The sequence below is a fragment of the Phocoena phocoena genome, chromosome 11, assembly GCF_963924675.1.
Source record: "Phocoena phocoena chromosome 11, mPhoPho1.1, whole genome shotgun sequence".
Lineage (NCBI taxonomy): Eukaryota > Metazoa > Chordata > Mammalia > Artiodactyla > Phocoenidae > Phocoena > Phocoena phocoena.
Genome location: NC_089229.1, coordinates 11159517 through 11182458, shown reverse-complemented (window position 1 = coordinate 11182458; position 22942 = coordinate 11159517).

Below are 22942 nucleotides of genomic sequence, written 5' to 3'. Positions count from 1 at the left end.
AGCGTATAGGAATGCAAGATATTTCTGTGCATTAATTTTGTATCCTGCAACTTTACCAAATTTATTGATTAGCTCTAGTAGTTTTCTTGTGGCATCTTTAGGATTCTCTATGTATAATATCATGTCATCTGCAAACAGTGACACTTTTACTTCTCCTTTTCCAATTTGTATTCCTTTTATTTCTTTTTATTCTCTGATTGCTGTGGCTAGGACTTCCAAAACTATGTTGAATAATAGCAGTAAGAGTCGACATCCTTGTCTATTTCCTGATCTTAGAGGAAATGCTTTCAGTTTTTCACCATTGAGAATGTTGTTTGCTGTGGGTTTGTCGTATATGGTCTTTATTATGTTGAGGTAGGTTCCCTCTATGCCCACTTTCTGGAGAGTTTTTTTTATCATAAATAGGTGTTGAATTTTGTCAAAAGCTTTTTCTGCATCTATTGAGACGATCATATGGTTTTTATTCTTCAATTTGTTAATATGGTGTATCACATCGATTGATTTGTGTATATTGAAGAATCCTTGCATCCCTGGGATAAATCCCACTTGATCATGGTGTATGATCCTTTTAATGTGTTGTTGGATTCTGTTTGCTAGTATTTTGTTGAGGACTTTTGCATCTATATTCATCAGTGATATTGGTCTGTAATTTTCTTTTTTTGTAGTATCTTTGTCTGGTTTTGGTATCAGGGTGATGGTGGCCTCATAGAATGAGTTTGGGAGTGTTCCTTCCTCTGCAATTTTTTGGAAGAGTTTGAGAAGGATGGGTGTTAGCTCTTCTCTAAATGTTTGATAGAATCACCTGTGAAGCCATCTGGTCCTGGGCTTTTGTTTGTTGGAAGACTTTTAATCACAGTTTCAATTTCAGTGCTTGTGATTGTTGTGTTTATATTTTCTATTTCTTCCTGGTTCAGTCTCGGAAGGTTGTGCTTTTCTAAGAATTTGTCCATTTCGTCCAGGTTGTCCATTTTATTGGCATAGAGTTTCTTGTAGTAATCTCTCATGATCCTTTGTATTTCTGCAGTGTCAGTTGTTACTTCTCCTTTTTCACTTCTAATTCTGTCGATTTGAGTCTTCTCCCTTTTTTTCTTTATGAGTCTGGCTAATGGTTTATCAATTTTGTTTATCTTCTCAAAGAACCAGTTTTTAGTTTTATTGATCTTTGCTATCATTTCCTTCATTTCTTTCTCATTTATTTCTGATCTGATTTTTGTGATTTCTTTCCTTCTGCTAACTTTGGGGGGGGAGTTTGTTCTTCTTTCTCTAATTGCTTTAGGTGTAAGGTTAGGTTGTTTGAGATGTTTCCTCTTTCTTGAGGTAGGATTGTATTGCTATAAACTTCCCTCTTAGAAGTGCTTTTGCTGCATCCCATAGGTTTTGGGTCATCGTGTTTTCATTGTCATTTGTTTCTAGGTATTTTTGATTTTCTCTCTGATTTCTTCAGTGATCTCTTGGTTATTAAGTAGTGTATGGTTCAGCCTCCATGTGTTTGTATTTTTCACAGTTTTTTTCCTGTAATTGATATCTAGTCTTATAGTGTTGTGGTTGGAGGAGATACTTGATATGATTTCAATTTTCTTAAATTTACCAAGGCTTGATTTGTGACCCAAGATATGATCTATCCTGGAGAATGTTCCATGGGCACTTTTTGAGATGAAAGTGTATCCTCTTGTTTTTGGGTGGAATGTCCTATAAATATCAACTGAGTCCATCTTGTTTAATGTATCGTTTAAAGCTTGTGCTTCCTTATTTATTTTCATTTTGGATGATCTGTCCATTGGTGGAAGTGGGGTGTTAAAATCCCCTACTATGATTGTGTTCCTGTTGATTTTCCCTTTTATGGCTGTTAACATTTGCCTTATGTATTGAGGTTCTCCTATGTTGGGTGCATAAATATTTACAATTGTTATATCTTCTTCTTGGATTGATCCCTTGATCATTATGTAATGTCCTTCTTTGTCTTTTGTAATAGTCTTTATTTTGAAGTCTATTTTGTCTGACATGAGAATTGCTACTCCAGCTTTCTTTTGATTTCCATTTGCACGGAATATCTTTTTCCACCCTCTCACTTTCAGTGTGTATGTGTCCCTAGGTCTGAAGTGGGTCTCTTGTAGACAGCATATATATGGGTCTTGATTTTGTATCCCTTCAGCCAGTCTATGTCTTTTGGTTTGAGCATTTAATCCATTTACAGTTAAGGTAATTATCGATATATATGTTCTTACTACCATTCTCTTAATTGTTTTGGGTTTGTTATTGTTGGTGTTTTCCTTCTCTTGTGTTTCCTGCCTAGAGAAGTTCCTTTAGCATTTGTTGTAAAGCTGGTTTGGTGGTGCTTAATTCTCTTGGTTTTTGCATGTCTGTAAAGGTTTTAAGTTCTCTATTGAATCTGAATGAGATCCTTGCTGGGTAGAGTAATCTTGGTTGTAGGTTTTTCCCATTCATCACTTTAAATATGTCCTGCCACTCCCTTCTGGCTTGCAGAGTTTCTGCTGAAGGATTAGCTGTTAACCTTATGGGGATCCCCTTGTATGTTATTTGTTGCTTTTCCCTTGCTGCTTTTAATATTTTTTCTTTGTATTTAAATTTTGATAGTTTGATTAATATGTGTCTTGGCATGTTTCTCCTTGGATTTATCCTGTATGGGACTCTCTGCACTTCCTGGACTTGATTGACTATTTCCTTTCCCATATTAGGGAAGTTTTCAACTATAATCTCTTCAAATATTTTCTCAGTCCCTTTCTTTTTCTCTTCTTCTTCTGGGACCCTTATAATTCAAATGTTGGTGCATTTAATGTTGTCCCAGAGGTCTCAGAGGTTGTCCTCAAGTCTTTTCATTCTTTTTTCTTTATTCTGCTCTGCGGTAGTTATTTCCACTATTTTATCTTCCAGGTCACTTATCCGTTCTTCTACCTCAGTTATTCTGCTATTGATTCCTTGTAGATAATTTTTAATTTCATTTATTGTGTTGTTCATCACTGTTTGTTTGCTCTTTAGTTCTTCTAGGTCCTTGTTAAATGTTTCTTGTATTTCCTCCATTCTATTTCCAAGATTTTGGATCATCTTTACTATCATTACTCTGAACTCTTTTTCAGGTAGACTGCCTATTTCCTCTTCATTTGTTTGGTCTGGTGGGTTTTTACTTTGCTCCTTCATCTGCTGCGTATTTCTCTGTCTTCTCATTTTGCTTAACTTACTGTGTTTAGGGTCTCCTTTTTGCAGCCTGCAGGTTCATAGTTCCTGTTGTTTTTGGTGTCTGTCCCCAGTGGGTAAGGTTGGTTCCATGGCTTGTGCAGGCTTCCTGGTGGAGGGGACTGGTGCCTGTGTTCTGGTGGATTAGGCTGGATCTTGTCTTTCTGGTGGGCAGGACCACGTCTGGTGGTATGTTTTGGGGTGGTATGTTATTCTGATTTTAGGCAGCCTCTCTGCTAATGGGTGGGGTTGTGTTCCTGTCTTGCTAGTTGTTTGGCACGGGGGGTCCAGCACTGGAGCTTGTTAGTGGTTGAGTGGAGCTGGGTCTTAGCGTTGAGACAGAGATCTCTGGGAGAGCTCTTGCCGATTGATATTACGTAGCGCCAGGAAGTCTCTGGTGGTCCAAAGTCCTGAACTCGGCTCTCCCACCTCAGAGGCTCAGGTCTGATACCTGGCCGGAGCACAAAGACCCTGTCAGCCACACAGCTTTTGGGAAGTCTGAGGTCTTCTGCCACATGTATATGTATTTTTGATGTATTTGTGGGGAGGAAGGTGATCTCCACATCTTACTCCTCTGCCATCTTGAAGGTCCTCCTCAAGATATTTTACACATGCCCATCTTTTGGGGCCACCAACGTAGGTGAAAGTAAAGGTGGAGTCTAAGTATCTGAAATTGGTCAGGGCGTAGTCATGGTTGCGCTAGGGATGCTCAAGGTGGGGGGGAGCCCGACCACAGTGGCATTTCTGAATGAAGGGAGGTGCCAGGAGGCAGGGCTTGACCCTCAGCCCTCAGGACAGATGGGGCGTGGCTACTCTCATCACTCCTCACTGGGGTGCATCTGACACACTGTGTTCACGACTCCAAAGTTTAATTTAGCTGATGCCTTGGCTGTAAGCAAGAGCTGGTAAATTTAGTTGGCGGATTAAGGAACATATAAGAGGCACAGCTCCTTAAAAGGAGCTGGATGTCAGGGGAGAAGCAAAGCCGATGCATCCCGAAGTTCGCCGTGAAGGTGGAGGCAGGGGGCCTCCCCGAGCAAAGCAGGCCAAGGGGCTGCATTCGCTGAATCTTCTCGGGGGGAGCATCCCTGCGTAAGGGTGGTGGAGGGTGAGCACAGGGATGGAGCCAGTCACTGAGTCACTGAGCAACCCAAAGCAACCTGCTAACAAGGAGAAGGACAGCTCTAAAACCACCAGGCGGCCCAGAAACCATAAATAAATGGATGGAAAAATGTGACTGGAGGAAAATGTAGAACTTCTGCGAGGCAAAAAAAAAAAAAATGTATATATATACAATCAAAAAGCAAACAACAAAATGGACAGAAAAATATTTGCAACACGCACAATAGAAAAGGAGCTGATTGGTGCTGCTTTACAAAGAGCTCATAACCAATGAGAAAATGATGAACAATCTGATAGGAGCAAAGGGTCCTGAGCACACACAGGACGGTAAAAGGGAAAGAAGTACAGGCGGCTAATAAATGTATTAAGTTCTGCGCAGTCTCATCAGCCATAAAGGAAACACAAATCAAAATGAAATGCTTTTTTTTTTTTATCAGATTGGCAAGAACTTTAAAGTATGATCCTATCCAGCAATGGCAATGAGGAGAGGAAATGTAAATTTCCCTTTTAGGAGGGAAATTTGGTGATTTCTATCCAAATTAAAAATGCACTGGGCTTCCCTGGTGGCGCAGTGGTTGACAGTCCACCTGCCGATGCAGGGGACACGGGTTCGTGCCACGGTCCGGGAAGATCCCACACGCCGCGGAGCGGCCGGGCCCGTGAGCCATGGCCGCTGAGCCTGCGCGTCCGCAGCCTGTGCTCCGCAACGGGAGAGGCCACAGCAGTGAGAGGCCCGCGTACCGCAAAAAAAAAAACGAAAAAAAATTGCAAAAAGGCAGCTTGATCCTCTTGCTCCTCCTCCTCCTTCTCCTTCCCCTTCTCTTCTTCTTCTTTTTTTCCCAAGACTGGGGTCTAAAGAATGGTTACTGCCCCAAATCAAATCTACCTAGTGCCTCACCCAGGGTCCAGCCAAAAAGGAGAAAGCACAGTTGTTTTAATAGAGAGAATTTACTAGAGGGAATTGTTTAGACAGGTCTTACAACCTAGAGGTTCATAGACGGGACCCTGGAGAACTGAGATCTGAACCCCTGAGAAGGGACACTCGCCCGCTGGCTCTGGGATCTGAAGGAAATACAGTAGGGCTAGTTTTGGGTGCTGGGAAAACCCGGAGATGGTAACAAGTGATGCCGCGGAGATGAAGGGCCATTGCTAGGGTGCAGATGTGAGGCCAGGTGACGCTCAGGAGAACAGCCAGCAGAAGGGAAAACACGAACCCGCGTCCCCTGCATCGGCAGGCGGACTCTCAACCACCGCGCCACCCGGGAAGCCCTCTTTTTTGCGTTTTTGTCCATTTTGCATCAGAAAGAACTCTTCACAATGAAGAGATGAGACAGATCTTCTCATATGACTTACTGAGCTGTCTCCTTCCTCCTGGTTTTTTTTTTTACAACCCTGACAGGAAGAGTGCGAGCATAGCGAGACGAAGGTGGAGCACAGAAAGTGCAATTTCCTCACAGGCATTGGCCAGGGCCTTCCCTGGAGTCTGGATCCGTCATCACCTTTACTCTGGCCTCAAGAGCTGGGAAGGGGATACTGTGATCCCTTAATGTTCCAGCACAACCAGGGACACAAACTCCTTCCTACATTTATCCTTGGAATTCAGGCAGAATCATCCTGAAACTGCCAAAAGACTTCACTGAACCCCAAGGGAGAGCAGCTGAGAAGTACACACAAAGAGGACATGAATTTAGGCATGTCTTTTGCTCAGCTCATCACCCGGTGTTTGGAACCTGCTCGCAGCCTGTCACGCAAGAGAATCCAGAGAAAGCCTGCTTTTCTTGGGTCCCTCACTAACTAGCTCTTGGCCTACTTTCCTGGGCTCAGTGCCATTTGCCACCCTGCAACCCTGCGATGTTGATACCAAGCAAGGGCTCTTGTGCCCGAGATGCAAAAAGCCAAACACTGACAGTGGGTGTTTGCAGCAAAGTAAGTGTTTATTGCAGGGCGCCAAGCAAAGGAGTAGGAGACAAGTCTCAGATCCCCTCCAACTTGGTCTTTGAGTCGGGGGTATTTTTAAAGGAGAAGAACAAAGAAGCTGGGATGAATCGTCATCTTCTGACATTTCTTAATCATAGTCTCAGGAGTCAGGATGTCTCCGGTTTACGATTCTCTGGCCAGGTGGTCCATGGCTCAGGGCCTGTTAACCCATCCTTCCCTGGACAAACAACCTGAGTTTGTATGTTAATGATGATGTCTACAACAGCAATTTTGGTACATCGACGATGTTATCAACAACAGCAATTTTAGTCATCTGACTCCGGTTGATTAGCGTTCAGTTCGCACAAGATTGAGGTCAGAGGGAGCAAGAAAGGGTTTGGGTAGAGACAGCAATCATGAACTCGGGAAGGGAAGTTGGTTTTAGAGGGGCTCGGTTTCAGGTGATGAGGCTGCTGGTAATGGTGGGTTAATTCATGTATTAACTCATTTAACCACCCTAGGAGACAAACACTACTCTTAGCCCCATTTTATAGATGACGAAACTGAGCCACAATGAGGCTAAGTAACTTTCTAACGTCACTCAGCTGGAAGGTAGCGTGCTAGGATTTGAACCCAGTTCATCTGGATCCAGAGCCCCCTCTCAGGATGTCCCTCTGCTCCAGGTGGTTCACCCTACAGGGACCCCCTCACTGCACTTGACCAAAAGCTTACCGCTTCACAAGGCAGCCTGTCCTGTTAGAACATGCTTTATATGGAGCTGGCATTTCCTTCTCTTCTACCTGGATTTCCTTTTAACGACACACAGAATGAATTCACATCGCTTCAAAGCCAGCATGAGTCTCTGACTTTTCTCCTCTTCTCACATTGCCTCCTAGCAGCATGACCTTGAACCAGTTACTGACCCTTTGCCTTGGCTTCCTCATCTGTAAAATGGGAATCATAGGAATAGATACCTTATTGGTACTTTACGTGTAAAGCCCCTAGAGCAGTGCTAGAACACACAGCAAGCACGCCATATAGGTGGGCTACTTTTATTGTTCTGCAGCCCCAACATTCTCAACGTTTCAAATGGGGATGATATTGAACCTTGCTCCATACACAGTGTGGCTGTATGGAATCAGCCAGGGATCTTGGGATCCTGCCTTCTGTCTGTCCTTCTCCTCAGACCCTCCCCTAGATACAGACTCAGGCTACTGCCCAGTCTTCCAGCTTCTCGTCTTGCCCTGCTCCCCGCATCTTTCCCTTGGCTTCCCTGATGTTCTAGGTAAGACGCACGTCCCATCCGGTCCCTCCCCTGCTCAGATCCCTCCCCAGGTGTTCCTGGGCTGCTGGATAAAGTTCAGTCTCCTTCGTTTGGCTTTTAAAGCCTTCCTTGGTCTGTCCCCCGCTGACCTCTCCGCCTCGCCTCGCCTCTCTCTCCGCTTCTGCTCTATTTGCAGCCAAATGAACCAACTCCCAGGTCTCTGAGCCTCACTTGACTTTGAGCTGCCCCTCCATCCTGCCTGACTCCCCAGGGCCCAGCACAGGGCCTGGCACACGGCAGAGGCTCCTTGGTCCATGGAGGTGCCCATGGGCTAATGCAGAGAGCGAATGCTCTAAGCCAGCGTGGCATCCGTGTCAGTTAATGTCATTATTTTTTCAGGGATCCTCTTCAAAATCTGTCACCACAATTGTCTGGTCCGAAGCAGTGTCCTGGAGGCCACCTGATATACCAGGTGTTAACCCTTTAGTTGCCGCATTGTGAGAGGCTCCAGAATTCCGGGGGGAGTGTTGGGAAGGGGGGGCAGTGCACAGGCACCAAGGGGCAGTGCTTTTTAACTGACTGGTGTAGAAGCATATCAATATTTTGACAATGGCACAGCTGTGCCTGCTTCTCTGGAAAGCTCCCTCCCCATCCCTGGCCCTGTTTCCTCCCCTCTCCCCAGCTTCCTTGCCCAATTGCTCTGTGGCCACCTCCAGCCCATTACTATTTGGAGACTTTTATTTTGAAGACTGTACAGCATTAGGGTGACCCATTTTTTTCCCAGAGTTAGTCCACAGGGCTTGGAAGTCCTCCCTCCCCACATGGCACTGCGGACACCCATCTGGCCTGGTTCTTTAGCCTAAAAGTCCCTCGGCTGGGGGCCACACACTCAGGATGGGGGCCAGGGAGCTCCCAGCCGGCTCCCCTCACCCATCCCCAACACATGCTACACAAACAGCAGGGGGGCATGTAAAACAATGATTCACCACCTGAGACCTCCACCCAAATAGGTCTGCAAATTGGATTAGCTTTTGAGACACACTTTAGTCACTACATTTAAGAATGAAGGGTGTTTTCTCTCATATGGTGAGAATCGAGAGCTCTTGGATTGATGGGAGCCAGTGACCTTGTACCAGGTACTCAGCCTCTCCAGGCCTCTGGGTCTCCTCGGGCCAGGGCGGATGACAGTCTCCAAAGGGAAACCCTCTCCTATGGTTCTGTTGCTTCACGGTCTCCATGGCACCCGATGCCTGTTGGATGCCTAAGCTGGGTCTGTCGGGAAATCATCTTTGAATTTGTGACGAAGTTAGAAATGTCTGTGAGAGAAGCATCAGAAAATCGTTGAAGTCAGCCCTTCGTGGAGGGGAGCTGCCCTTTGAGGATGTGCAGTTTGTCACTCTGGCGAGTCTCAGTTTCCTTGTGTATAAACGGGGACCGTCGCGGCCGGCAGTGCTGAATGAGCCAGGTAAAGCACCTGGTCTGTGTGTGGCCCCTGCATCTGCGTTCTCCATCGAGGAGCGCTCTGGGGCCCAGGCCATGTGGTGTAGGGGAAGCAGCAGGCACTCTAAAATGAGAAGGATGGAACTCAAGTCCCAGCTCAGCTCTGTGACCTGGGCAATTCTTTCCCCTCTCCAAACTGCAGTTTCCTCATCTATGAAAGAAAACAGTATGCATTGCCAATTTGTTAAATGCCTGTTATGCTTCATTCCTGGAGGAGTTGGTAACAGATGATGACTTCTTAGTTCAGGAAAATACCTTGATTAATTTTTGTGTTGTTACTAGAGAGGCCCCCGGGGCAAAGTCTGGATTAAAGAGGTTTATAAACACAAAAAGCAATAAACTACTTTGTAGAAAAAAGGTAGCAGTGTTGGATTCTCCTCCCTCCTGAGCACGAGCTGTCGTTATAGAGAAAAAAATATAAACAGTGTAATCCCACAAGGACAAAGGGAATAGAGAGGGTGCATTGAGAGATGAGAGATTGCAACACACTTTTAGAAGAGGGATTTGTTTGGAATGATGGTAACATATTTAGAAGGCAGCAGAAACCAGAGCACACAGAAGGGGACTCCAGTGAGAGGAAAACGAGTGAGCCTCCAGGACCCCAACAAGGACCGGGACTTTAGGGGCGCAGGTGGAGGGGATGATGGGGCGAGTTGAGAGCCAGTAGGCAGGGGCTTACCCTTGAGCCTCCTGCAGGAGATTTATTCTCTGGAGATGGTGGAGGGGAGACTCTCAGGACACCAAAGCCACCAGCATGGCAGAGGACAGGGACAAGACCCAGGGCTGAAAATGGTATTAATTGGAATTTTACATTCTGAGTGGTCAGAACATCCTCCCTATATCCTCTCACCCCCAGTCCACACTTGCCCACTCCTACATTGCAATCATAGGTCAGCTGCAAGATAAGTACTGGAAAATTTACTAGAGAAACAGACTTATACATGCTATCTTTGTGAGGGTTCCCAACAACATAGCTGCCTCCCTGCCCTGACACCCAAATAGACACCTGTCAATGCACATGCCATCACCCACCCTTGCAGAGCTTCTGATCAGCCTTCTTAGTGCATTTGTCTTAAATACTAATGAATAACCAAAGAACATTAGACACGTGAGGAAAACCACCCATGTGAAACAGAGATACCAGACTAAAATGATAAAAGAAAAAGAAACTGGAAGAAGCACTGTCCCACTAGATTGGACTCAAGAATGAATCATTGGGGAATTCCCTGGAAGTCCAGCGGTTGGGGCTTCACACTTTCACTGCTGAGGCCCAGGTTTGATCCCTGGTTGAGGAACTAAGATCCCACAAGCCATGTAGCGTGGTGAAAAAAAAAAGAATGATTCGTTGGATCAGAATGACTCCAGTCAAGCCACAGATGTATGAGCAAAAATAAGTTGCTTATTGCTATGTGCCACTGTGATTTTTGTGGTTGTTTGTTACACAGCAAAAGCTGACGGATACAATTCATAAAACAAGAATAGGAAAATACTGAACAATCAGAGAACAAGAGAGAGATCTTGAAATTTAACATAAGGTAGCTAAAATAAGTATTTCAGTAGCAGCTTTGGAAGATAAGTCACAGAAATATCTTTTGGGTATAACAGGAAGACATGGAGATGGAAAATATGAGGGGGAAAAACAGACTTAGAAAAACAGCTCAGGAGGTCTAACATTTGACTTAGAAGAATTAAAGACAGAGAGAGAAAGCAAAGAAAATTATCAAAGAAACAAAATTTCCACACACTGAAGATTGAGAAGGTTTACTGGGAACTAGTAAAATGGACAAGAAATAATCCACACCACAAACATCATCGTGTAACCTCAGAAGACTGGACCGGAGATAAAGAGAAGGTCCCCAAAGCTTCCAAATTAAAAAAAAAAAGTTTTAATCCATTGAAACAAAAATAAGAATGGAGTTGGTATTTCTGTTTTTCCCAAGACCTACACAGGATGCTAGAAAACAATGGAAAACTGCCTTTGATATTCTGTTGAAAATGATTTTCAACAAACAAGTCTCTATCCAGCTAAGCCCAAACAAGCATGAGGATGGAATGAAGACCTTTTCAGGTGTGCAAGGACTCAGTGCATTAACCTCCAATGCATCCCTCAAAGTCTTCTTCCTTGTTGTGAAATAAGTGTCTGCATCTTTTGTTCAAACGGTGACACGTCCATGAAAAGAAGTAACAGATGCAGTCAGAGCCACTGGGTGGGGAGGAGAGTTGGAAAGGAAGGATCATCCATGGGAGAAGATTCCTGCAGTTGGCCATGCATCTGGCCCAAGACAGAGAGCCAGCGAGGAGCCTCTCACCCCTCTGGTCAGGTCCACACCTTCCACCCTTCCATGGAAGCCTGTAAATGTGGTTTGGGGGGCAATGAGGGGCAGACCCATTCCCCACATGGGACACTGCAGGGCCCAAGGGGGCTGGGGTAGGGCTGGAAGGGTATGGCTGCAGGGTAGTAGAGATAAGGCCCCTCTTCCTCCTCTTTCTAGAAGAAGTGGACTCTTGGAAAGAATCAGGCGTGGGGGCTGGAGAAGGTCTAGATCCTGCCATTAAGTGAAATGGGGAAAGGATGACCCCTCCTCTCACCACTACACTGGTTGGAGTGGTCAGAGCATCAAATGTCATTATGAAGGTTAAGCCCACGCTGGGATCTGATGAAAGCAGTAACCATGCTTGTTGCCAGCACCCCCAGGGCTCTAGGGTCCCCTACACATAACAATCATAACCTCGTCATCTGAAGCACCTACTGTGTGCCAGCAGGTACCACATTTCTAATCCTTGCGACACATTTCCTGTAGATGGTACATAGAGTCTTTCAGGAGAAGTGGGAGTTGGTCAAGCAGAGAAGCTGTATACATGCTCGGGGACCAACCTGCAATGTGGGCTGGAGTTGGGAGAGGTGGGGAATGAGGCCGGGGAGTGGATGGAACCCACAGCCAGAGAGAGTGTGAAGGGTGAGAAGGGAGCTGAGGAAGTAGATGCTGCGGAGTCTGGGATGGAGCCCCCAGACCAGGAGGAGATGCTGGAGAGGCGGTGCCAGGGAACCAAGGCTGCTTCGTGGGCATCAGAAGAGGCCAAGGCCGGAGAAGGGGCCCTATGTAAGGCCTGAGGTGGATGCACCGAGAGCAGTACCGGCCACTCTGGCAGGAGGTCCCGGGGACTCAGGGGTGGGAGCAGATTGCCAAAGGGGGAGAGGATGGAAGGGCGGTTACAGAATTTCTAGGACCTCCTGTTGCAAAGCTGTCCGATTCCTGTGTGTACATTTCCGGGGCGGCGGGGCACTCTGGGAAGCTCTTGCACGTTGTGGGCTAGGAGAGAGGAAGCGCTTCTTTTAACACAGAAGGCAGAGCCATGAGGCAGAGGAAACGTACTACCTCGGTCACCAGGGTCCCAGCCTGGCCCAGGGAGAGGGGAGTTCCTGGGACCGGAAGCTCAGTCCCAGCCGGCTGCAAGCCCCTCACCTGCTGTGCCCCTTCTTCACCTCCTCTCTCCCACCAACTCCTGTTGGTCCTGCTTTGGACATTGGAGATTCATAGATGAATATGACACAGTCCTTGACCTGAATGTGCTCGTGGTACATAATCTTCGGCAGGAAGAGGTGGAAAGTCTAGAAGACGATCTGATAGAGACCCCCAACTCCCAGGAGCTAGAGAGAGAGGCCGCCCAGCCTTCAGGGAAAGTCTTTGACCAGCTTAGGTGATGCAGAGAATTAAAAGGATGAGGTAAAGCCCTAGAGTCACAGCAGTGGGAGGAAAGTGGGGAGAAGGCATGGAGAGAAGCCAAGTTGATCTGTAGGATACAGAAAAGGCAGGAAACAGGAGGAGAACATGCCCTGGGTGCTGGGGCTGGAGGGAGAGCCTGGGCGAGGGAGGCTTCCCTTTTGGTGCCTTAAGAAAGTCAAGTTAGAGGGAAGGGGGAAGGGCAAGATACGGATAGAGTATGAAGAGGTACAAACTACTATGTATAAAATAAACAAGCTACAAAAGTATATTGTACAGCACAGGGAATATAGCCAATCATTTATCATAACCATAAATGGAGGATAACCTTTAAAAAGCACGGTTCACTATGTTATATGCCTGAAACTTATATAATATTATAAATCAACTCTACCTCAATCAAAAAATGTGAAAAAATAAATGGAATCATTAAACAACATCAATTACCAACATCGCCAGGCTGTACAGACCACAGTCAGAGGAGCCCTTCTTTTCTGGGGCAGAGTTTTAATGAAAGGCAGTGGCATCATAGTGGCACCAAGAAACAGAAGTAGATTCCCAGGAAGGAGGTGAACTTGGGTGGGGGCAGGACAAGCACTTGGGCAGCTGCTGGGCATCATCCCCACCTGAGCTCTCCTCGGCTCTTAGGAGAGCCTCTGTGAACTGTTATCAGGGAGACTCTTGGTTCTTAAGTCTGCTGCAGGGATCTGTAAAGTACAGACCAAGGGCCGCATCTGTGGCCTCTTTTTGTAAATAAAGTTGTATTGGAAGCCGGCCACACCCATTCAATTATTTATTGTTTATGGCTGCTTTCACGCTGTGACAGCAGAATCCAGTAGTTATGACTGACCAAGAACGGCACCCTGCAAAGCTTAAAATATTTACTACCTGGCCCTTTCACAAAACACGTTTGCCAGCACTGCTGTAATGCGTGAAGTCGGACACAGGCTCAGCTGCTGTAAACGAAGGTCAAAATGTCAGCGGCTTGAACACAACAGAGATTTCTTTCTTTCTCATGAACAGGCTGAATATGAGTTGTGCAGCATGGGTCAAAGACCCAAGCTCCCTCGCCTTTGCTGTTCAACCATTCGCTACCCTGGGCCTCTCCAGCCAGCAGGAAGGGGAGGAGGGAAGTGGAGGATACGCCTTCTTCCTTTGAGGGCACAGCCCAGAAGTCGTGCCCATAGCTTCCCCTCCCATCCCACTGACCAGCCCTTGGTCACGTGGTCACGTGTAGCTACAAGGTAGATTGGGAAATGGTACCCTTACCAGGGGGACACGAGTCCAGCCCAACTTCCTTTGGACTTTATTACCAAAGGAAGAAGGGGAACATGGATTCTAGAACATTCTGTAGTCAAGAACAAAAGCACAGAGTGAGGAGGGAGAGGAATTTGCATTCCCTGTAAGATATTGGAATAAAATTTGTAACATGCCCAAACTGAGCAGGTATCTGTAACTAATACAAAATGCCTCCTTCCCCCACTTCCTTCCTCAAATATTTATTGAGCCCTCAATTAGATCAGGCTCTAGCTCGGTGCTTTTTACAGATAAAGAAACTGATGGTCAGAGTGGTTAGGTGAGTTGTCCAAAGGCCCGTCCTTCTGCTCCCTGCACGAAGCTCCTCCTACCTGACCATCCTGCTTCCCTGGGGACATTCTAGCTGGGAGGTAGACTTGTGGCCTGCGAGGCTGGCTGGGTGTTGGGGAAACAGCAGACAAATTATTTTAGCAGTGAGAATTTAATATAGGGAATTGGTTGAACAGATCTCAGAAGACTGACAAGGCAAAAGGGGACACTGAGGTAACTAGATAGTAACTGCTTCCTACGACCATGGGAACAGGAGAAAGAGAGTAGGGTTGTCACAACCTAGAAGCTTGGAGGAGGGAGATGGTGGAGGGGGTGTTTTTGCCCGGCTGCTGCTGGTGCCTTAGAAGCTTGGAGAAGAGGCCTTAGGTAGCTGGAACTCAGAACTTCAGATCACTGCGGAGGGGATGAGGTGAGCCTCATACTGGGAATGTGGAAAAAACTAGAAACTAGAATCGATTGTTACTGGGACCACCTACGGCTTCCAGGGCAGCACTGCTGGGTACTGCGAACGAATATAAAGGAATAAATGCCTGTCTACTCTCCATCCTTCCGGCTTCCCTCTAGTGCCCCCTAGTGGCAGAGATTACTGGGAATCAGTTGGCAAAGCAGAAATGTGGTTTGGAGACCCAACCCCAGCTCAAGAAAGCTGAGCACAGAAGGGTAGGTTTGGAGCTAAGAGGAGATAATAACTAGCCCACAGACTACGGACGCATTTAGACCCCTGGTCTTTACAAATCCGGTGCCCCCCGTCTCTGAGCCACCGTGGATCTGGAACGTTGAACATATATGCCTCCTGTTGGCTGGCTGCAGGGAATGCAAAATGCTGCAACCACTTTCTAAAATGGTTTTCTTAGAAGGTTAAATATGCACCTACCATACGACCCAGCACCTCACTCTTAGATATTTACCCAAGAGAGATGAAAACTCATGTCCACACAAGCCTTTGTACGTGAATGTTTGTAGCAGTTTTGTTTTAATAACCCCAAACTTGGAAACAGCACTGATGTCCATCAACTTGTGAATAGATACCAAATTGTGGTATATTCATACAATAGACTGCTACTTGGCGATAAAAAGAATAAATTACTGATGTACACACCAACTCTGATGAATTATACCATGTGAAAAAAGCCAGAGACAAAAGACTACGTACTCTATAATTAATTCCTTTTGTATGAAATTTGAGAAAAGGCAAAATAGAATGATAGAAAACAGGTCAGTGGTTGTCGGGGCCTGGGGTGGGGAAGGCAGGGGACTGATGGCAAAGGGGCACAATCTTTTAGGGGACCTTTTAGGAATAATGGAAATCTCCTATATTGTGATGTGATGGTTACCTAATTGTCAAAACCCATTGAATTACACTTTAAGTTGGTGAGTTTTATCGTATGCAAATTATACCTCGATAAAGCTAATTCTTAAAAACAATGCTGTTAGACTATGTGTTAGGCACATAGTCTGTTTACTTCCAAGGCCACCTCCCATGAGCCACCGTCCAAGTAGCAGACAAAGGGATCTTTTAAACATTAATCACGGCTTCCCTGGTGGAGCAGTGGTTGGGAGTTGCCTGCCAATGCAGGGGACACAGGTTCGAGCCCTGATCCGGGGAAGATCCCACATGCCATGGGGCAACTAAGCCCGTGAGCCATAGCTACTGAGCCTGCGCTCCAGAGCCTGCGAGCCACAACTCCTGAGCCCATGTGCCACAACTACCGAAGCCTGCGTGCCTAGAGCCCGTGAGGCCACTGCAATGAGAGGCCCACGCACCTCAAGGAAGAGTGGCCCCCGCTCGCCACAGCCGGAGAGAGCCCTCGCACGCAACGAAGACCGAATGCAGCCATAAATTTTTTTTAAAAAGTTAATCATATTACATCACTCTTTTTTTTAAAACACTCTCATGGATTCTCTCTCCCCTTTGAAAGAAATCCAGAGGAAAACTGTGGCCTACAAGTCCCTCTGCCCTACTTACGGACCCCAACACTATGGGGACTGGAGCCGTAGGACAAATGGAGGCCCGTGTACCATGTGTCTAAATACATAAGGCTGCAGAACGGGCCAACAAACCGCAAATAAAACAATCCTGCCCTTCTACCTTGACAAGCAGACCTTCATGGCAAGCAGGAAGGCCAGGTTCAAATTTAGAAATCTTGGAGTCTTTTGGAGTTCTGTGCCAGAAGGTGATGGCATGGAAGGCAGACCCTAAGCCAGAGCTTGCCCACCCTCTTGCCTTTCCACCCTGGCTCCATCTGAAACTGAGGATACCTGCCAGGTCCCTGGAGACATTTGTGTTTGCAACCCCCTGGGGGCTGAAGACAGCATTGGGCATGGAATCAGGGAAACCGGATTCTTAACATGTATCTCCTGGTGTCTCCCCGTATTGTGCTTTATTCTGTATGCACGTGTAATGTGTGGGCATGCACGCATGTGTGTGTGTGTATGTCTCCATGTGTGCATGTGTACACACGTCTGTGTATGTGTGTGCAGGTGTGTATGCATGCATGCATATTTACATGTGTACTTCAGCAGGAGTGTGAGACCCCTGAAGGCAGCACCTGTGCCAGATTCATCTCTCTATCCTTTCTACCTGTGAAGAATGGTTGCTAAATGCTTGTGGAATGAATAAGTGAATGAATGGGCCAGTACAGCACAGTTATTAACAGTGTGGGTTTGGAGTCAGCCAGATTTAAGGTCAAAATCTTCCTTTGCAGCTCACCCTCTAGGTCATTTTGGTTCAGTTTCCTAATCCCATAGAGCCTCGGTTTCCTCATTTTCAGAGTGGGGATAAAAATATGACCTACTTTATGGGGTCGGTGTGAGGATTAAGTAGCAATAATCAGAGCCAACATGCACTGAGCTGCTTTACGAGCCAGACACTGTTGTAAGGGCTTTGCAAGTGCTAACTCATATACTCCTGCAATTTTTTTGGGGGGGGGGCGGGCGGCTGTGTTGGGTCTTCGTTGCTGCACGTGGGCTTTCTCTAGTGGCGACAAGCGGGCGCCACTCTTCACTGGGTGCACGGGCTTCTCACCACCGTGGCTTCTCTTGCTGCAGAGCACGTGCTCTAGGTGCACAGGTGCACAGGTAGTTGTGGCTCGCGGGCTCTAGAGCGCAGGTTCAGTAGCTGTGGTGCACGGGCCTAGCCGCTTCGCGGCACTCGGGATCCTCCCAGACCGGGGCTCGAACCGGTGTGCCCTGAATTGGCAGGTGGATTCTTAATCACTGCACCACCAGGGAAGCCTCACTCCTGCAATTTTATGGTGGAGGGTTAGTTAAACAGTAAACTCAGAGCATCTTGGCCGTTATCATACTTATGATCAACGGAGAGGAGATTCAGGAGCCTTAGGCCTCAGGGAGCATCTTCTCATGAATCCTGCTCAGATTCTGACTGATCAGGCCGTCTGGAGAGGGCTGTGAGATCCAGCAGGCAGCGCTCTGCCAGGCTCTCTCACACAATTTGACCCTCTAGTCGGACCGGTGGTTTTCTTGCGGTTTACGACACTCTTCCTCTAGGTAGCGAGGCAGAGTGGGAACTGGGCTTCTGGGTCGCAGCGCCCCCTGGTGGTCTATTTCCGTAAATATTTTGATTAAGTGCAGAGCCGTCTCCACAACTCAAGTGCAGTGATAGTGGATGATATTTTGGGAAAACAATAGAATTTGATGTGATAACTTTTAAGTCAGAGGGGAGCAAGGTGTGCAGGGAGAGATAGACCAAGAAGGGACCAAGACCTACTAAGGAAATGATCATCAGTAATAACATTAACATCAATGATTTACTGCCCACCTTCCATGGGCCAGGCATTGTACTGAGTGCTTGGCGTTCAACCACCTTATTTAACACACTTCCAGAAGGTATGTATCACAAGAACAATGACTTTCATCTGGAACTTAGCACACAGTAGGTGTCTGGGATGTAGAAGGTGCTCAATGAATAAGGCAATAGTCCTATGAAGCAAATTTTATCTCTATTTAGAAAAATGAACAAGGAAACTGAGGGTCAGAGAGGTCACAGAGCTCGTGTGTGCCAGAGCCAGGGCCCCTGAGTTCCAGGCCCAGCTCTGCTGCTGGCGCGTCACAGAGGAGGGCAGGGCACTACACGTGGCCTTACCCACACACTCTCTGTCTTCAAATACTGCTCTTGAGGGCCTGCCAGCGTGGCTCGTTATGGCTCAGAGAGGAGGTCCAGTGAAGCTCCCCTCATAAACTATAAAGAGACACGTGTGGGTCAGGGCTGGGGAATTCAGTGCATGAGGGATCCCCAGGGATCTTGTTCAGTCTAATCTGAGATTTCCCTTCTCTTCCCTAAGAGAGTCACTGATTCAGGCAGCAGGCTTTTACTGCGTTCCCATGATGGGCTTCTGGGAGCATCTCCTGGTCCTGCAGAAGCTGCTCACCTCCTCCCCAGCCCCTGACCATCACCACGCTCTCTTTCCTGCAGCTGGAGCTCTTAGCCCCAACAAATGGCTACTCAGAGGTAGGTTTTCTCATTTTATCTCACACACCCACAGCACCCGAATGAGTAAGGTTTGAAAAAGGCTGTGCATTTGGTGACATTTAGATCCAGTCCTCATTCAGGCTCTTGCAATCCCTCAGGTATGTTCGGAGTGTAGTGAAACTTTCCTTGGAGACGTGGTTATGAATGGATATTAGTAAACCTTCATAATGCAGCGATGCCCCTTCTCTGGGTGGCCCCCGGCATTTGGTCCTTGAGCCTATTTATTTTTCATATTGCATCCTCTTTGCCACTGTCTGAATGTCACTTTACTGTCATTGGCTTCCGACTGCCCCTAGCAGTTTTCTTCCTCCTGATTCTGTGCTTCAAACCTCTGAGCTGTTAGGTTTGGGTGTACCTTCAAAGTAACCTGGCGGGAAGGGAGGGCCAGCGTGCATGCTTCTGGGAATAAAATATGTGAGCTTTACTGCCCGGACCGGGAGCTACCGATTCGGACAGCTGGATGACTTGTGTGTGAGTTTTACTCACGGGGCTGTGGCGGGGGGAGGGGGAGGGGAGAGGTTATCACAAGTCAGTTCTCGAGATGCAGGAGGTCACTTCAGGCATTTCTTTGTATCTACCCAGAAAGGCTGGATACAGATGTGCTTTGCTGGAATGTGTGAAGGGTTTGGCTTCCCTTCCTGGCTATTCCTCTGCCTCATTCTCCTCCTACGGCAGTAGCAGCAGCGGAAGACCAGTGGTGGAGGCGGAGGGACACGGGGAACCGCAGCGGCAGCGGGACGGAAGCCCGCTGCTGACAGTGTCTGGCCTCAAATTACACAGTATCAGAGCTCGGGCGTAAAATTAGCAGCAGTGTTCTGTATACGAGGAGCCACAGGGAAAATACCCATATTCAGCAGATCCACGGGCAGGGACAGAAGAAAGGGAGAGAAGGAGCTGGGGTGGGAAAGAGCTGGCCCACCGCAGGCCCCTGGCCCTTCCCTGGACATCCTTGTCCCTGACCCCCTACCGCCGAGTCAGGGCCACGGGAGGCTTCTGGGGGTGGAGGGGGCTGGGGATGGGGAGGGAAGACCTTGAGAAACCTGGGAAGGTGAATTTGAGGGCTTGTTCTACCCTACACACACACACACACACACACACATACACACATACATACACATACGTACACATTGAAAACTTTGAATAAGATTTAGAAATTCCCACATCTAGGCACTTTACACACATTTTTTCTTGTTAATTCTTACTACAACCCCATTCGGTAAGCCTATTTTACACATGAGTAAAGAAAGGATGAAAAAGGACATGTTAGCTCACCCAGGTTCACATGCTGTAAATGTATTCATGTTTATGGTCATTTTGTGCCCACTTAGATTCCAGCATTTAAATATATCCTCTCTGCAGCCACTATGGAGGACAGTATGGAGGTTCCCTAAACGACTGAAAATAGAGTTACCGTATGATCCAGCAATCCCACTCCTGGACATATATCCAGAAAAGATGGAAACTCTAACTTGAAAAGATACATGCACCCCAGTGTTCATAGCAGTATTCTTTACAATAGCCAAGACATGGCAGCAACCTAAATGTCCATCGACAGATGAACGGATAATGAAGATGTGAGATATATACACAATGGAATATTACTCAGCCATAAAAAGCATGAAATAATGCCATTTGCAGCAACACGGATGGACCTAGAGATGATCCTACTAAGTGAAGTAAGTCAGACAGAGAAAGACACATATCATGTGATATCACTTATACGTGGAATCTAAAAAAATGGTACAGATGAACTTATTTCCAAAACAGAAATAGACTCACAGATACAGAAAACAAACTTATGGTTACCAAAGAGGAAGGGGAGGGCAAATTAGGAGCTTGGGATTAACATATATGCATACTAAAGATAAAATAGATAAACAACAAGGACCTGCTGTCTAGCACAGGGAACTCTATTCAATACCTTGTAATAGCCTATAATGGAAAAGAATCTGAAAAAGAATACGTATGTATATATATAAAATGGAATCACTTTGCTGTATACCAGAAACTAACACAACATTGTAAGTCAACCTCAATAAAACTTTTTAAAATAGATAAATAAATAGATACATCCTCTCAGACTCACCATGTCACTACTGTACACGTCGCATGCTTGGATAGATACAGCGTAAACACACGCACATGTGTCTACACAGACTTGTGCGTGTTTATAAACATGTTTATATACAATACGTGTTTTTAACAATACACGTATGACGATACACACAATCACACGTCAGTGCCGGATCATACTTTCTGGATAAAATTGTTGTCAGTCCCTGTCTTTCCTGACCAACTCTAGGCCAATGCCCTCCTGGACCCCAGCCACGGCTCAGCGCTTGCCCCTCTTGGAACTCCCAGACAATGGCCACGTCTGCCACAAGTAACCCTGTCCTGTTACTGCTCATTTAGTTGTTTCATCCTCCAGGTGAGCGGAACCCTGAGACACCAGTGACTGGGTCGGAGTCATTGTTTGTATTATTTCTGGCTCTTTGGGTGTGAATTCTTCTGTACGTTCGGTCTATAAGCTAGCTTTCATAGTGGAGAGGCTCTTTCCACAATTTGTAATTTTGGTCTGTGAGCCCACAGGACAGTTTCATTATTGCTCTGCAGGCTCATGGACTCCAAAGTATTTTGATGTAATGCTTCAGCTTGGGAATTCTATACCGTGTGAGCAGCTTAGATCTTAGATCAGTGCACGTCTCAGGCTTGAGGCTCTGATCTGGTGTATGTCTCTCTCATTCCACCCATGGCCTGGGAGAGTATCTCAATTTCTGCAGTGACCCCAGGCTGATAGCTGAGACGTTCTATTCCTTTCGTCGGTTCTGATACTGTTTCACACTGGGAGCGCAGATTTGACTTCCTGCCAACAGAGCAGGACCTATAGCTTGGACCTAGTCCCAGATTAGGCATTAAAATCTCAGCCCTGTGAACCCATTTCCACCCTCGGTTTTCCCATTGGGTGTGGCGTGCCTCTCACTGGTATAGATTTCCCCTCTCTTAAAATCACACTTTCTTGCTTTTGAGCTGGACTCTCTGTGTTTAAAATACTTAAAAATTTATTATCTAGCAGTTTTTATATGCCTGGAGTAGGATGGGAAATTTCAACTTGTGTTCACCCTGCCATGTTAGTTTATATCTATATTCTAAATGCCTTTCTTGGTAAATAGTTGTTGATTGGGTATCTCTCTCCATTTTTCTCCTTTCTTGTCTTCTCTTCTGTCCTTCTCCAAAGCAGTCCCTGCCTCCCAAGGAGTCCATAAAGGATCTTGGTTTCAGAAGATCCTTTGGCCCTGAAGAGAGGGAGGGAGATCCTCACTGGGTCAGGACTGTAGTACTGGGCCCAGAGCATATTTCCTCCTGGGGACTCTGCCTCCACCCTGAACTCTATTGGGGGCAGAAGGTCCCTTGGGGTGGCTGGATAGAGCGGGACGAGGTTCAGAGGAAGGGCTTGAGGCTCCCAGCTGTCCTTCATTCTTGGAGCCAGACAGCCCTTGGGATCCTGAGAATGGCTCGTATTCCCAGTCCCTGTGTCTGGGAAATAACAAAGGAACTGCAGTGGGAAGTCCTGGTTCCAGGCTCCACCCAGCCAGCTTTGTCCCCGCAGAACCCTGTCCCAGTCCTGGGGGGTCTTAATTCAGCATGGGTTTGGGGCAGAGGGAGTCAGAGGGGCCCATTCTGTGATGGCACAAGGCACGGTTTCTCCATCATCTATATCCTCTTCCTGCTGCCTTTCTACTTTGTATCTGTGGTGCATGAGTGTCTGTGTGTGTGTGTGTGTGTGTGTGTGTGTGTGTGTGTGACCAGTTGGGGGTTCCTGGGTGTGGCTGTGAACTTCTAGGGAGAGCTCCCTCGGAATCCAATAGCCAGACATGTTAGAGGGGCCACAGAATCACCAACTAGAAGCATTGTGTTCATCTCCTGAGTATTGGGTAAGCACTTGCAATGTGCTAGGCACTGCGCTAGCTGGGAAGACAGTGGTCAAACATAAATACACACACAAACATGAAGTTACAATAGTTCCGGATGCTCTAAAGCAAAAGTACAGGGATATGGGAGAGAATATCAGAGAGAGTGTGACATATTTAGGGTGAGTGTTCAGGGAAGTTCTCCCTAAAGAGGTGACTTCCAGGGCTTCCCTGGTGGCGC